At 41.4% G+C, this 16140-nt stretch overlaps 1 protein-coding gene across 13 annotated transcripts in view; it reads right to left on the reverse strand.

The window, feature by feature from the left end:
• LOC142049445 (erbin-like) overlaps window positions 1-16140 on the reverse strand; it is a 159059-nt gene that overhangs the window by 123817 nt on the left and 19102 nt on the right. For 12 of the 13 annotated variants that reach the window (XM_075077170.1, XM_075077174.1, XM_075077173.1 and 9 more), the window contains one exon: window positions 14968-15075. The gene's annotated coding sequence lies outside the window, so the exon portion shown is untranslated. Of the gene's footprint in view, window positions 1-79; window positions 169-1082; window positions 1128-14967; window positions 15076-16140 lie in introns of all 13 variants that reach the window. The other variant, XM_075077169.1, reaches the window with a different exon arrangement.

Genomic DNA, 16140 nt, shown 5'->3' on the forward strand with positions numbered 1-16140 from the left:
TAACTGTGACAGTAATAGGTAAGAAAAAATCCACAATAACTACACAAAATGTGACAAAGAAAAATGTTATCTTATTTACCTGCCTATATCCTGAAGGCAATGATGACTACGCAGACAAGTTTTCCTCTAGGGGTTCAGTGGTGGTGAAGACTAATTATTCTGTGAAGTCTCATATTTGTGAGAAAAGTTAATGAATGAGAGAACCTAAATGAGACTGGCAAACATTCAGGTCAGTACAAATTTTACACTCTGAACATTTGTGGCATTCTAAATGCATGGATGTGTCTTGTGCCTGTGGCCTTTTATTGCTACGGACTTGTCCAAGAGATTCTGCACCACAGTTTGAGCTGCTAACCATCTGAGGGTTTATATTTATCAAATTAAGCATAAAATATACTGGACTCAATTGTTAGAACCAATAACCACCTAGTAGTTGCCTGAAATTAGGTTAGAAAATAGGTATTAGGAACTTGATGAATCTTTTACATTTCCCATATTTCAGAAACACAATTTTATAGCACAATAAATATTTCAATTAAAATTGTTAAGGAATAGCAACTGTTTGCAGTTAGTTTCTGCTATGATTGTATACTTAACTATAGATCTCACTCTACCAGCCAAGCCATTGTTAGGGTATGTAAATTCTCGAGTTATCTTTCCTTCCAGGGCAGAGGTGAGCAGTGCTAGTTAAGCAACACTGAAATCTATTTTTAGATGTAATTTTCCACACACACATGTACAGGCATAACTTTCCAATTAACAATTGCTATTATGAACCTTTTATTTCCTTCTGTGTTTATTGGTCCTCACTGCTTTGCAAAGTTGAACAAGGAGACATCATTGACCAGTTTGATTACAGATACAATTAGCAATCTGACAACTTACTTGCAAAATTGCTGAACATTCATAGCTACAAATGAAAATAACCTCTGCTGTGCTCTGAACATGCAAAATGATACAAAAATACTAGCCTGTTATCGTTTGTTTGGGTGGGTTTAAAGAAAAAAGTCATACTTTTTAATAGCTTCAAGTGTCAATTATTGTGCACATCAATTCACTGTAAAAACAGTATATTAACTCACCCCATATGCCCATTATGAAGATCAATTTTTGAATGTCAGTGTTCTCTATAAACAGTAACAAAGAAATAAACCAGTAGGAATCATAAACTTTTATATTCAAAACAGGAATTAGATAGTAGAGCAGGAACAAAGCAGAGAGATGTATTTTTATAAATGCACTGATTTGAAGTAGGGATATACCCTCGAGGCAAGTGTCCTGTATTAAAACTTTTTTAGTAGGCTGTGAACAACCAAACAGGTGTTTTACTGAAAGTTGAAATTTCCTGTTTGAACCAATATTAAATTCATAACTAACAGCAGCAGCTACTGATTGTGACTATATACAACATCATAGCAAAATATATTTTTACTCTATTACACTTCACACAGGCATGTGCTATCTGCCACTGAGGTATGCTCCATTTCTCCATGACATTATCACATTACTCTTGAAAAGACTAATGCTGCTGCTTAATCTCATGGTTTGAGCCAATTTATAAACATTGAGCCTTGGCTTGCTGTCAGATCTCTTTACTACCTGCCTGAGAATCAATGATGATTAAGAGAGCAGATTGTCACTTTTTACCATATAATTTAAAGCTACCCAAACCCCTATTGCAAAGCTAATTTGCATTCTGCAAATACTGTTCTAGAAACAATTTGTTTTATGGATGGAATGGAGCTATACAATCCCCTTGGATTTTTACTCTGTAACAGGATTACAATCCTCTTCTATCACACAAAAACAATCCAGGACCATGAGCCACCTGAACTAAAAAGGCAAACAGTTCATTAAGGTAATAAAGATTACTATCATTTGAAATCACAAAGCTGCAAGGTAATTAACCCCCAGCTCACAAGAAAGTTTAAGGAAATTAATATACTGAATTCAACTGATTGGAAAATGGTCCTGTTTTTTTCTGTTAAAAAAACAAAAAAAAAAACCCACAAAAAATACCAAAACAACAACAAAAAAACAAAACAAACCAAAAACCCACAACACTAAACCACTCTGCAGATTAAGCTTAGACGTAACCAATGCAGAGATTTTTTTTTTTTTTCCAGATTCAAAAGCTAAGAACACAATTGTTATTTAAAACCCTGGCTAGAAGATGGCAGTGTCTGGAAAACAACAGGATACGTTTGCTGTGTTCCCTCTGATAATGAGGTTCTAGTGAGGGTTGTTTTGCCTCAATTCTTAATGGCTTTTTATCAAATTTGATCTAAACTAACACAGCGTAAGTGTAACATGCAGAAACTGCTGTTTATGCATAGTCTGCAAATCACCAGTAGGTCTCTCCTCATTCTCAATTTCTCATTCTTGGATCATCTTGGAGAAATACACTGCCTGGAAGAACATGCCCTTCACATATTGACCAAAGTGCTACCAAACTGTATTTTGAAGATTATATTCATGCATCTTCCAAAAACCATTTTACAGTGGTTGTCCATTCCAGTTCACAGTATCTTCCAGTAATATATGAAATGGATTATTAGATCTAACAGACAAATGATTAGTTTTTTGGGTTTATACATACAGCTCCATTCTCACTTCTAAGTGAAGGAGGAATCAGGAAGTGAGCTCTAAAAACATCCTAACACCTGTTTAATCTCAAAATCAATTCTTCTGGATCTTCCAGATCTTCTCCAACAAGCCAATATAAGAGCTGGCCAAAAAAAAAAATTAAGTCTGTATTTAAAGCTTTCATAGCAATAAAGCAAATCACCTGTTTACCCGATTACTTAATTTTAACTTCCTAGAGAGAAAAATGGACATTTATTAAACTGTATTAAATAACATCTCTATGCAATATTCTGTCTAGCAATAAGACATTGCGACAAAAAAAAAACCAACCACAAACCATATTTGAAGGTAACAGTAGTCTGATGTTCACACCAATGAGAGACTGGGCTGAGAATAAATGCTAACAGAATGATCTATAAAAATAGAGACCAGAATAAATACTAGCAGTTAGATATCAGTAGTGCTATTAGAACTCCAGTTAAAGGGAAACATTGTCAACAGCTTCAACTAGACCTGGCAGGCTAGTATCTAAACCAAAAATAGCAAACACTAAGACAGAGCTTAACCAATTTATCTAACATCCACTAGTTTAAGACTAACGAGTCTTAAACTTAAATCTTGCTAGATATTGAAATGCCTGGGTGATCACTCCTTACAGAAACCACATCTCTATCTCCACTCAATCAGTTATTGTTTGCTTTAAATGCACATTTAAAATAAAACTAGAGCTTGACATGCTTCAAAAGGAGGAAAATGTAAAAGAGGAGCCTTTCCTCTGCAAGCAATTCCTCTGAGAGGAATGGGACTAAAAAGGAAAGTAAAGAAAGCCATATTAAAAAGGGAAAGTTAAAACTTGGTTGGTTTGCTAACATGCCTTCTATCAGTCCATGGTTTCTCAGACAGCTAATAATACTTTACAGGCAATCCTTCCAATGATAGCATCCTCATTAAAGAGGAGAGCCCTGAAAAAGTATTCTCTTTTGCGTCCTCATCCATTCCATCACAATTTCTTACACTGGTGGTTAACAATCCACTTTTGCTTGTTCCTCTTGCCCACCCCAAGTTACTTCCCTTGTCTTTCTAACACTACAGTATCCCTTCCATCTCACAGGAAAGCTCCGGATGATAAACACACCTCTGGGGATTGCCTACTTAAATTCAGTGAATATAAAACCAAAACTTGATCTCAATCACTACCAGCAACCGTTCTTATCACTGTCGTGGTTCAGCCTCAGTTGGCAACTAAACATCATGCAGCCGCTCGCTCACTCCCCCCACCCTTGTGGGACGGGGAAGATAATTTGGAAGAGCAAAAGAGCTTGTGGGTTGAGATAAGCACAGTTTAATAATTACAATAAAATAATAACTATAATAACGACTATGATAATGACAAAAATGATAATATAATAAAATGGAAAAGAAAAAAAAACCAAAACCACAAACGATACAGCCACTCACCACCTGCTGACCGACACTGCCCGTCCCGAAGCTGCTATTGCTGCTTCCCTCCCCCGGCCAGCCCCTTCCAGTTGACATACTGGGCATGACGTTACATGATATGGAATCTCCCTTTGGCCAGTTTGAATCCGCAATCTTAGCTGTGGCCCCTCCCATCCCGGATTCTTGTGCACCCGGCAGAGCATGGGAATCTGGAAAAGTCCTTGACTAGTACAAGCACTACCCAGCAACAGCCAAAACATCTGTGTGTTATCAAAATTGTTTTCATACTAAGTCCAAAGTACAGCACTATGCCAGCTAAAGTGAAGACAATTAACTCTATCCCAGCTAAAACCATGACAGTAGCCACCCCTTATTCCATATCATTTACATCATGCTCAGGTCCCATACTACCCAATAAAATTTTGATAACCCCTACCCGCCTTCTCATCCTATAATAGAATATACAGATTTCATTTATCATTCCCCTAGTCTATAGACCACCGCTGTAAAATGTCCATGAAACATCCACTGAGTTCATTTAGTCCATGACTTTGGGTTTCATCTATTGTGAGAGTCTTTCAGAGAGATGGTGTGTGGTGTTGGATTGTTGCAAGCTGAAGTCAGTCCTCGTTCCATCACCGCTGCACCGTCAGTCCTTGTTCTATCACTGCTGCACTTTGCTTGGTTCAACTGAAAGTTCATTTTCTATTATTAACTTGGGAGATTCCCACCATGATACCATTGATATGGCATATAGCAACCATAGTAGTGATAACATACAACATTATATAGCAATTAACAGCATATTATTCAGTTCATTGGCTCTTTTCACCCAAAATCAAATCCCCTCAAGGTACACGCCGGACTCCACCATCCTCCCGCATCACCCACCAAGTGCACCCAGGTCCTCGAGCAAAAACAATGCCACGAATGGGTTTGCCTTTGCCGGAGGCAGGGATAACAGACTGTTTTACCCAACGTATTTTTTTACATGCAGTACAGGGACTTTAACCCCTTTCACGGTACGTAAGGGTTCTGATGGGGCAGGGCCAGCTCGATTGGCACATCCCCTAATGTTGACTAACCACGTGGCCTTTGCTAAATGTGTATCCCAGTGCTTGAATATCCCACCCCCCCCCCATTGCTCTCAGTGTAGTTTTTAATAGTCCATTGTACCGTTCAATTTTCCCAGAAGCTGGTGCGTGATAGGGAATGCGATACACCCACTCAATGCCGTGCTCTTTGGCCCAAGATTCTATGAGGTTATTGCAGAAATGAGTCCCGTTGTCTGACTCAATTCTCTCCGGGGTGCCATGTCACCACAGGACTTGTTTTTCCAGGCCCAGGAGTGTGTTCTGGGAAGAGGCATGGGGCACAGGATATCTTTCCAGCAAGCCAGTGGTTGCTTCCACCATTGTAAGCACATGGCACTTGCCTTGGCGGGTTTGCGGGAGTGTGATATAGTCAATTTAGCAGGCCTCCCCATATTTATATTTCAGCCATCGTCCCCCATACCACAGAGGCTTTACCCACTTTGCTTGCTTGATTGCAGCGCATTTCACATTCATGGATAGCCTGTACAATAGCGTCCATGGTCAAGTCCACCCCTCGATCACAAGCCCATCTGTATGTTGCATCTCTCCCTTGATGGCCTGAGGTGTCATGGGCCCACCGAGCTAGAAATAGTTCACCCTTATGTTGCCAGTCCAGATCCACCTCAGCCACTTCAATCTTGGCAGCCTGATCCACCTGCTGGTTGTTCTGATGTTCTTCAGTGGCCCGACTCTTGGGGACGTGAGCATCCACATGACGTACCTTTACAACCAGGTTCTCTACCCGGGCAGCAATATCTTGCCACAATGTGATGGCCCAGATGAGTTTGCCTCAGCGCTGCCAGTTGCTTTGCTTCCACTGCTGCAGCCAGCCCCACAGGGCATTTGCCACCATCCAGGAGTCAGTACAGAGGCAGAGCACTGGCCACTTTTCCTGTTCAGCAATGTCTAAGGCCAGCTGGATGGCCTTTACCCCTGCAAACTGGCTCGATTCACCTTCTCCTTCAGCAGTTTCTGCTACTTGTCGTATAGGACTCCATACAGCAGCCTTCCATCTCCAGTGCTTTCCCACAAGGTGACAGGACCCATCAGGGAACAGGGCATACTGCTTCTCATTTTCTGGCAGTTTGTTATACAGTGGGGCTTCTTCAGCATGTTTCTCCCCCTCCTCTGGTGATATTCCATAATCTTTGCCTTCTGGCCAGTCCATGATCACTTCCAAGATTCCTGGGCGACTGGGGTTTCCTACTAGAACCAGCTGGGAAATCAGTGCAACCCATTTACTCCATGTAGCATCAGTTGCATGGTGTGTGGAGGGGATTTTTCCTTTGAACATCCAGCTCAGCACTGGCAGTCAGGGTGCCAGGAGCAGCTGTGCTTCAGTACCAACCACTTCTGAAGCAGCTCGGAACCCTTCATATGCTGCCAATACCTCTTTTTTAACTGGAGTATAGCAGGCTTCAGGCCCTCTGTATCCCCAACTCCAAAACCCTAGGGGTCGACCTCAGCTCTTCCCTGGTGCTTTCTGCCAGAGGCTCCAGGTAGGGCCATTCTCCCCGGCTGCAGTGTAGAACACGTTCTTTACATCTTGTCCTGCCCAGACTGGCCCAAGAGCTACTGCATGAACTATCTCCTGTTTAATCTGTTCAAAGGCCTGTTGTTGCTCAGGGCCCCATGTGAAATCATTCATCTTCTGGGTCCCTTGATAGAGAGGGCTTACGATCAGACTGTAATCTGGAATACGCATTCCCCAGAAACCCACAACACCCAAGAAAGCTTGTGTTTCCTCTTGATAGTTGGTGGAGACATGGCTGCTATTTTGTTTATCTCATCCATTGGGATCTGAGTCGGCAGCTCAGCCCCACACAGTCGCTCACTCACTCCCCCACCGGTAGATGGGGGAGAGAATCAGAAGGGTAACGCTCGTGGGTTGGGATAAGAACGGTTTAATAATGAAAATTAAAAGAAACAACAACAGAAATGCAATGTAAAGGAGAACAACGAGAGGCACAAAACCCCGGGGGAGGGGAATTACCGCCAAAGCAAACTGCACGCCGCCCCGATGCCGCGCCGCTTCCGAGCCGCAACCTGCCCCCCCTCAATATACTGGTCATGGTGTCACATGGTACGGAATGAACATGCCATTGGCCAGTCGGGGTCAGCTGCCCCCACCGTGGTCCTGCCCCTCCCAGTCCCCCACCACGTGGCAGAGCACGGGAAGCTGGAAAGGTAGCCGACCCTGCACGGTGAGGAGAATTAACCCCTTCTCAGCCAAAACCATCACACTTGGTATGTGCTACGAGCAAAAACAGAAGGCAGTAGTCAAGCAATTTCCTTGACATCTCAAAGGTGGCTCTTCCCCTCCCCCACCTCATGCTCCAATTAGCTCAAATCACAGCTAAAAGCACAAAGGTAGCTTTCTACAGAGAAGGGAGGTGTTTCAGCTCCTAAATAAGTATGAAGACATTTATAACCATGAATAGATATACAGAATAAGCCTGGAATACTTATTTGAAGTCTGTATTTTAGCAATAAGAAAAGTAGGGAAAAGTAATGAAGGACCATCAGCAGCCATTCATAGTCATTTATACTTTATCAGACACAAAGAGGTTTTCAATATGCAATTGCTTACTTGGCACTTTTCAATGTCAGGTGTTACTCCTAATCCTTCTACAATGACTTCTAAGAATATTGCATCCATCATCTTTTTTGATGAGCATTAGCAGTATGAGACCACCTGCACATAAAAATTAATTTTCCTGTATGTGACTGCAATTTGATGGTCCATAGCAAGCTATTTATGCTGTGGCTTACCAGAGAGAATCCCAATTAAGTCAAAAGCAGGTAAAGTTATTTTAATCAAAATAGCACTATCCTTTTCCCTTACTTTGTCCTTCCTAACAAGGGCCAGTGACATTAAACAGACCAAGCATAAGATTTTTATATTCCCCCCAAGTACCTAACACTTCTTCCTTTATAACAATCCTTCGAATTATAGAATCATAGAATCATTTAGGTTGGAAAAGACCTTTAAGATCATCAAGTCCAACCGTTAACCTAACACTACCAAGTCCACCACTAAACCATGTTCCTAAGCACCACATCTACAGGGTCTTTTAAATACCTCCAGGGATGGCGACTCAACCACTTCCCTTGGGCATCAGTCCTTGATGACCTGTATTTCAATATCTTGGTTTTGTATTAGAATAAAGTTTTTGTCTTTCTGCATGTGCTTTATTTACTATTCTATTTGCCTCTCCTCTATAATTCATGTTCGCTTCAAGTTACTCTCTTCAGAGAAAACTCCATTACCTCTCTCTGCCCTACAACCAAGCTACTGTTTCATAATAGGAAAAATCACCCCTTTTGCACCACTTACCTAGCCAGCTAGCTCACTTCTTATCTGCCTTTGTCCTCATTGGCTCACTAGCAGGAAGAATGTCAGAAGACCACCCAGACCTCTGGAAGCACAGTGCACCTGCCTTTTGTCCATTTATACATTACAGTCTTCCAATTGTCACGGTGTAAAAATCACTCAGAAGGAGAGTTTATCTGTCTTGGATGGCTGAAGATCTTTGTGGATGTGAAATCTTCATGATGACAACTTGATGGTAATTGGATGTTCATAAATACATAGTACTCTTCCCATACTACCCTTCCCTAGAAATCAAAGGCAATTCATTCTTCCTGCTTTCTAGGTACAAAGCTTCTTTGGTCTGAACTAGCTGCAAACTAGCCAGCTGCATTTTCCACTCTTGTTCAGTGATAGCCAATATCTCTCGTGTTGATAGGGAGTTTTATAATACATCAGTCTGTGCAGCTCTCCACACCACTGTTGCATGACCCTCCAGACATGCTAACAGTACTGGAAAAAATCTGTACTTCATATAAATTTGTACAATTAAATCTGTAAAACTTGTACAATTTGTACTTTATATGAAAGAAAATAGTTTGGCAGAAAAACAAACTATGGCACATCCATTACAGCTCCCCACAGTTGCTTATGACATCATTGGAAGTAAAGCATTTTACTAGGTAGGCATTTCTGCCTCATAATTTATTTCCATTAGCAGGAAAATACACTTTCATATTATAATGACTACAATTACATCATTAAGAAAAAACATCAATAAAAATAAATAAAAGGAGGAAATAGTCAATTAGGTCTGTGAGTAACATAGAAACTATATCTTAAATGAAGAAATAGGCACAGACATTCTTAAAACAGCAAACTGCATTGGCCAAGACCTTCAAAGACAACTGTCAAAAGGAAGTTTGCATACATTAGCACTTAATTCTAATCTCCATTGAACAATGTAGCTGGAAAAGAAGAGAGGAAAGAGGAAGAGGAAGTCAGAATGCGCCATGCTATTTAAATAAGTTAGAAGTATTCTCTGCATACTTTTCCTCTGAAACCACCACACATGTTTATGGCACTGTGTAAGAAGTGTTTATTTGCTAATTGCTGAATTAACAAATAAGATCCAAGAACTGCTTATGCAATGCAAAAGGGAGTTTCCTAATACCTAGCATTTCCATAGAATCAAACAAATTTGCCTAGATGCATTCAGGATGAACATTGTTTTCCTTAGACTATCCAATTCTGGACATGTGACAACCAGGAAGCTTATCATGCATGCAAGCCACCCTCTGATAACCTAATCTTGTTTTAGACTGATTCCATTAGCAGTGTGCACATTTAAAGTGACAAGCGAACTACTATCTTCCATAAATCCTCAAACTAAAATAACATTCAGCAAAGGAGCCTAAAATATTTTAGTGTTGAATGCCCCTGGGCCTGAGAATTGTTTCACCTATCAAGATAACTTGTCCATGCCTTTTTTGCACTACAGGGAACACCAGGCTGACAGAACAACAGGTTCCCAACATGCACTGCCAAGATAAAACACATCTTGTGCTGACTGGATTAACCTTCATAGCTGAACCACCTGAGATGTTTGAGCAGGCAGTTCATGCCAGAACTTGTCAACAGAACTAGAAATGGGGAGATTTGGGCCAACATTTATTGCTACAAGGAGAAATGAATCAGCAAGTCAAGAAGGCTCACAGAATAAATGTGCAGACCAGAGGTTATATAAGCAGCTTGGAACATGTCCAATAACTACTGAAATAAAAGGAGCCACAAGAATACTGAAGGGATGGGATACAGGGGCCTCTCTTCAGCCAGTGTTGTTTTCTTTATTCAGGTGGAAGCTTTGAACGCAAGACAATGAAGTAGTATTTTCCTTGATTGACTTTAATTACACACAGCTTCAAAACTGCATCTTTAAATAAGGCATAGTCAGAAGACCAAATATACAATATTACTCCACTGCAAAAGAAGCTGCAATACTCTGTACAAGTGAAGATTTCGGGGACTTGTCAGATTCCTTTATTAGGCGGAATATGGATTACAACGAGTTAAAAAACAAATCGGACAAATTTTAGCATTTAACATTTGGTCTTAAAGTTCCTTTCATATATTGCAGCTATACACAAGTAAGAACTCATTTATGGTCTGTATGTTGACCATGTACTTCAGTACTTTTAAGTACACATTGATCCACTGCCTTCATGCTGGACTTAAACATTTAGCAGTGCTAATTGTGGATTTAGCAGCATGACAAATTATGACACCTTTTCCAGAAATCTATTCATTATAACATTTTGAGAAGCTGGAGAACACACACTCAATTGGTATTAAGAAGCCTCTATCCAAGAGTCACAAAAACACTTACTAGGTCTCTTAGGATACCTACAGTAAACACTTCATAACATGCTTTACAATCCAACTATTCAAAATCTGCTTGCAGCCAGCCACAAGCATGCAGCAAAGCCAACATTTGCTTCCTAATCCTGTTCTTTTTAGCTAGTAGAGATTTTCTTCCCCCAATAAAGGCTAGTTAATCATGCCTGCCAATGAACCAATAGTTAGAAGTGAACAAGGGACTAGACATAAGAGCAAACTACTACAAAGCAACAAAAAATAAACTACTGATTAACAACTCCATTTGAGTTATCTTAATAAGACTTAACAGAAGTGTTTCGATGCCAAAACAAGCAGATCCACAATGAAACTAGGGTTATAAAACAAGATTCTAATTCAATATAAAATTATTCTCAACAAAGAGGTGTATCAGCCTATTTTTCATGCATATTAGGGAATGTTATTGAACAACATGAATAGCATAATAAAGGAAACCCAAGCTGTGCACTGTTGCTTGATCTCCCTGCTTTGTTATTGTTAGCTTAACAATAAAAGCTTATTAAAAGTCTCAGTCTATCTGTCCTGGTTTCAGCTGGGATAGAGTTAAATTTCTTCATAGTAGCTAGTATGAGACTGTGTTTTGGATTTTTGCTGGAAACAGTGGTGATAATGTGGAGATGTTTTAGTTGTTGCTAAGTAGCGCGTACACTGGTCAAGGACTTTTTTCAGCTCCCCGTGCTCTGCCGGGTACACAAGAAGCTGGGAGGGGGCACAGCCAGGACAGCTGACCCAAACTGACCAATGGGATATTCCATACCATATGACATCATGCTCAGTATATAAAGCTGGGGGAAGAAGAAGGAAGGGGGGGACATTTGGAGTGATGGTGTTTGTCTTCCCAAGTAACCACTACGCGTGATGGAGCCCTGCTTTCCTGGAGATGGCTGAACACCTGCCTGCCCATGGGAAGTAGTGAATGAATTCCTTGTTTTGCTTTGCTTCCGCACGCAGCTTTTGCTTTACCTATTAAACTGTCTTTATCTCAAACCATGAGTTGCCTCACTTTTACTCTTCCGATTCTCTCCCCGTCCCACCAGAGGGGAGTGAGCGAGCGGCTGCATGGTTCTTGGTTGCTGACTGGGGCTAAACCACGACACTATCCACATGATAAAATCTTTTGTGACAATTACTTCACAGTACCACTCACTAGTCAGAGAACCGTGAAAGAAATTTCAGAAGTTTAAAAGAGAAAAAAGGCACTTTATCCAATTTTCTGTAACCAAGGATCGACAGAAACATTAAATTCTGAAGTTCTCACACAGTATGTCAAGTACTTTTAATAAATATAATCAAAATTTTCCTCTAAAAAAAATTTCTGCTGCTCAATATATTCTTGTCTTTCATATTTACTAACTTGTTTTATTAAAAAAGTTTCCCCATGCATTGGGTTTGTGTGGCAAGGCTTTGGTAGCAGAGGAGGGGGCTACAGGGGTGGCTTCTGTGAGAAGCTGCCAGAAGCTTCCCCGATGTCTGATAGAGCCAGTGCCAGCCAGCTCTAAGATGGACCTGCTGCTGGCCAAGGCTGAGCCAATCAGTGACAGTGGTAGCGCCTCTGGGATAACGTATTGGGGGGGGGGGGGGGGGGGGGAAACTGCTGCGCAACAGCAGCTGGAAGAGAGGAGTGAGAATATGAGAGACAACTCTGCAGACATCAAGGTCAGTGAAGAAGGAGTGGGAGGAGGTGCTCCAGGCACCAGAGCAGAGATTCCCCTGCAGCCTATGGTGAAGACCATGGTGAGGCAGGCTGTGCCCCTGCAGCCCATGAAGGTCCACAGTGGAGCAGATATCCACCTGCAGCCTGTGGAGGACCCCATGCCTGAGCAGGTTGATGTGGCTGTGACCCCACAGAGAACCTGCACTGGAGCAGGTTTTCTGGCAGGACTTGTGACCCCGTGGGGGACCCATGCCAGAGCAATCAGTTCCTGAACGGCTGCACCCCGTGGAAAGGGCCCACATTGGAGAAGTTCGTGGAGGACTGTCTCCCATGGGAGGGACCCCACGCTGGAGCAGGGGAAGAGTGTGAGGAAGGAACAGCAGAAACAACACATGATGAACTGACCACAACCCCCATTCCCCATCTCCCTGCGCTGCTCAGTGGGGAGGAGGTAGAGAATTCAGGAGTGAAGTTGAGCCCAGGAAGAAAGGAGGGGTGGGGGGGAAGGTGTTTTAAGATTTGGTTTTATTTCTCATTATCCTACTCTGATTTGACTGATAATAAATTGAGCTAATTTCCCTGAGTTGAGACTGTTTTTCCCATGATGGTAACTGCTGAGTGATCTCCCTGTCCTTATCTCAACCCACAAGCCTTTCATTATATTTTCTCCTGCTGTCCAGCTGAGGAGGGGGAGTGATATAGCAGCTTGGTGGACACCTGGCATCCAGCCACTGTCAACCCACCATACCCCCGCAAACCCATTTTCAAGCATAAGTTCGAAGACTTGTACTATCTTTTCATAATGGTTCCTAATTTAAATCTCATAAGGCATTTATGTTTCCAAGCACATGATTTCTACAATATTATTAATAGAAAAAAAAATACTGTCTTAAATGCTTAAAGTATTTCCCCTCTCGGAAGTCAAGCATTTTACATGGACATTTACAGATATTTGTGAGCATATTCTACCTACATTCTTGAATCAGAGCAAGAGATAGAGAGGAGGGTGAAAAATTCATTTGCTCAATGGTCCTAATTAGGACTAAGACAGTATACTAATATCAAACATACCCTATTGCAGATATTACTCCAGTATATTAAGATCAAAACATACTGTGATCTATTAAAGATGTTTGCAACGCTTCAAAATTAAGCATATGCTTACTAAAAAACTCCATATCATTCTGGTTATACTGTCCCTATAATTCTTTATGAGGAGCTATGTGTGCCTGCTGTTAAATTAGGGGATAAAAAGTATAAATAAAAAACCCTTCAGTCTCAGCATCCCTCAGAAACATACCACTAGCAACTAAAACTTACGTAAATGTGACAAGCATACAAAACCAAAACAGTACATGCTTCCAACTGCAAAAAAAAAAATCCCAATCATATTAGCCTTTTGCTGGATAGGACAAGAGCATTTAAGTTAGCTTACCCAGGGCAGAAGTATTTGTTTGAAACTGCTTTTATTTTTGCATAGATCTACCTGAATACATTATCATAAAATGGGTTACTGCCTTGCATACGTTTATGTAGCATTCAAAGTAAAAAAGTAATGCAGAAAATTATACCAGAAGCAATAGAAGCCAAATTGCCTATTGTCCTGGTTTCAGCTGGGATAGAGTTAAATTTCTTTGTAGTAGAAGAACATATGGGGCTATGTTTTGGATTTTTGCTGGAAACAGTGGTGATAATGTAGAGATGTTTTAGTTGTTGCTAAGTAGCACTTACACTGGTCAAGGACTTTTTTCAGCTCCCTGTGCTCTGCCGGGTACACAAAAAGCTGGGAGGGGGCACAGCCAGGACAGCTGACCCCAACTGACCCAAGGGATGTTCCATACCATATGGCGTCATGCTCAGTATATAAAGCTGGGGGAAGAAGGAGGAAGTGGGGACATTGGGAGTGATGGCGTTTATCTTCCCAAGTAACTGTTACGTGTGATGGAGCCCTGCTAAACACCTGCCTGCCCATGGGAAGTAGTGAATGAATTCCTTGTTTTGCTTTGCTTTCGCGCGCAGCTTTTGCTTTTACTATTATACTGTCTTTATCTCAAACCATGAGTTACCTCACTTTTCCGATTCTCTCCCCGTCCCACCGGGGGGAGCGAGCGAGCGGCCGCGCGGTGCTTGGTTGCTGACTGGGGCTAAACCACGACACCTATACGCAAGTGCTCACACAGAGCCATACAAACCTGTCAAAACCACAGATACACAGACCATGTTCTGTGACCCAAGGATGACAGACCCATTCCACTGCAATGAATAACCCTAGCGCTTCCTTCCAGAAAATATCCACAGTTCTCACACATCTTCCCTACAAGCTATTGTAATACAAATTCAACAATTAGAAGTTTATCAGGTGAGGGTGAGAGAAGATATTAGTACATTGTAGAATAACTGAAGTAGTAAGTGCACTCAAAACATTTCTTTCCCCTTATCTCCTTCAACTCATCTGGACAGTCACCTACCCGAATCACTCCATTGTTGCCAATTCACACCATAGGAGTCTCAGTTTCTGAACTTGGACCGTAGAAGCACCAGGACACAAAACAGTTTATGAAACCGTCCACATTGATCTGTGAAAAAGAATTAAGAAGTGTTTTCAAGATGACAGGTATAAGAGACCTTGCACAAAAACTAAGACGGTTTCAAATCTACACATTAACTTTGTTTTACATTAGAATTAAACACAGGAGACACAACTGGCAATATATAACTTACCACCACAACCACCAATCTACAATTACTCATTTTTGTCCTCTGCCAAATCTCAAAGTAATGCAAACAGAAAAAGCAGTGTACCAAAATATAAAAGAGGTAAAACTGATTATCATCTCATAACTCTAAAACCTTCATACTAATAGGACTGTTTAACAGATCTCAGCTGCCTTTTCCAAAACACCGCTGGTATCAGCTTCCCACAGTGCCATGGCCAGCACAGCTAGAAACTGAAGGATGCCAGGGTTGACGACTGTACTGCTCCTTTCCTGGCTTGCTTGGGAATAAAAAATTTGATATTTTTTGTGACAAACTGGATTACTGTCTCTTACAGTGGTGGCTCTGGAACTTTCCTTCTGGAATTTTCATAGAATCATAGGACATCCTGAGTTGGAAGGGACCTACAAGGATCATCAAGTCCAACTCCTGTCCTTGCATAGGACAACCCCAAATTCACACCATGTGTCCGAGGGCACTGTCCAAGTGCTTCTTGAATATCGTCAGGCTTGGTGCCGTGACTACCTCCCTGGGGAGCCTGTTCCAGTGCTCCACCCTCTGGGTGAAGAACCTTTTCCTAATACCCAACCTAAAATTTTCCTACTGCTTTCCCACCTACAGCCAAATTATTTTTTAATGACTAAAAATATTAATGTAAGTATCTTATTCAGTCAAGTTTATATCTGGCCAGCAACTCCCTTCATACACACCCCATTTAGGAACTGCTGCTCTATGATGTAAAGAGTGAAACAGCTTTATGGGCTCTTAACTAGGAAGAGCTAAGTAACTTCCCTCTCGCTCATCTTGCAGTCTTCCACAGAAGGTTAAACTTTCAGTTCCATTTGAGATTGAAGTGGCATCCTTACAGATAGACAGTGGACTGCTGAACATGCCAACTCCTCCAGGTTATGTGTCCAAGTCTGTGA

Source organism: Phalacrocorax aristotelis, chromosome W (assembly GCF_949628215.1).
Source record: "Phalacrocorax aristotelis chromosome W, bGulAri2.1, whole genome shotgun sequence".
NCBI classification, from domain to species: Eukaryota; Metazoa; Chordata; class Aves; order Suliformes; family Phalacrocoracidae; genus Phalacrocorax; species Phalacrocorax aristotelis.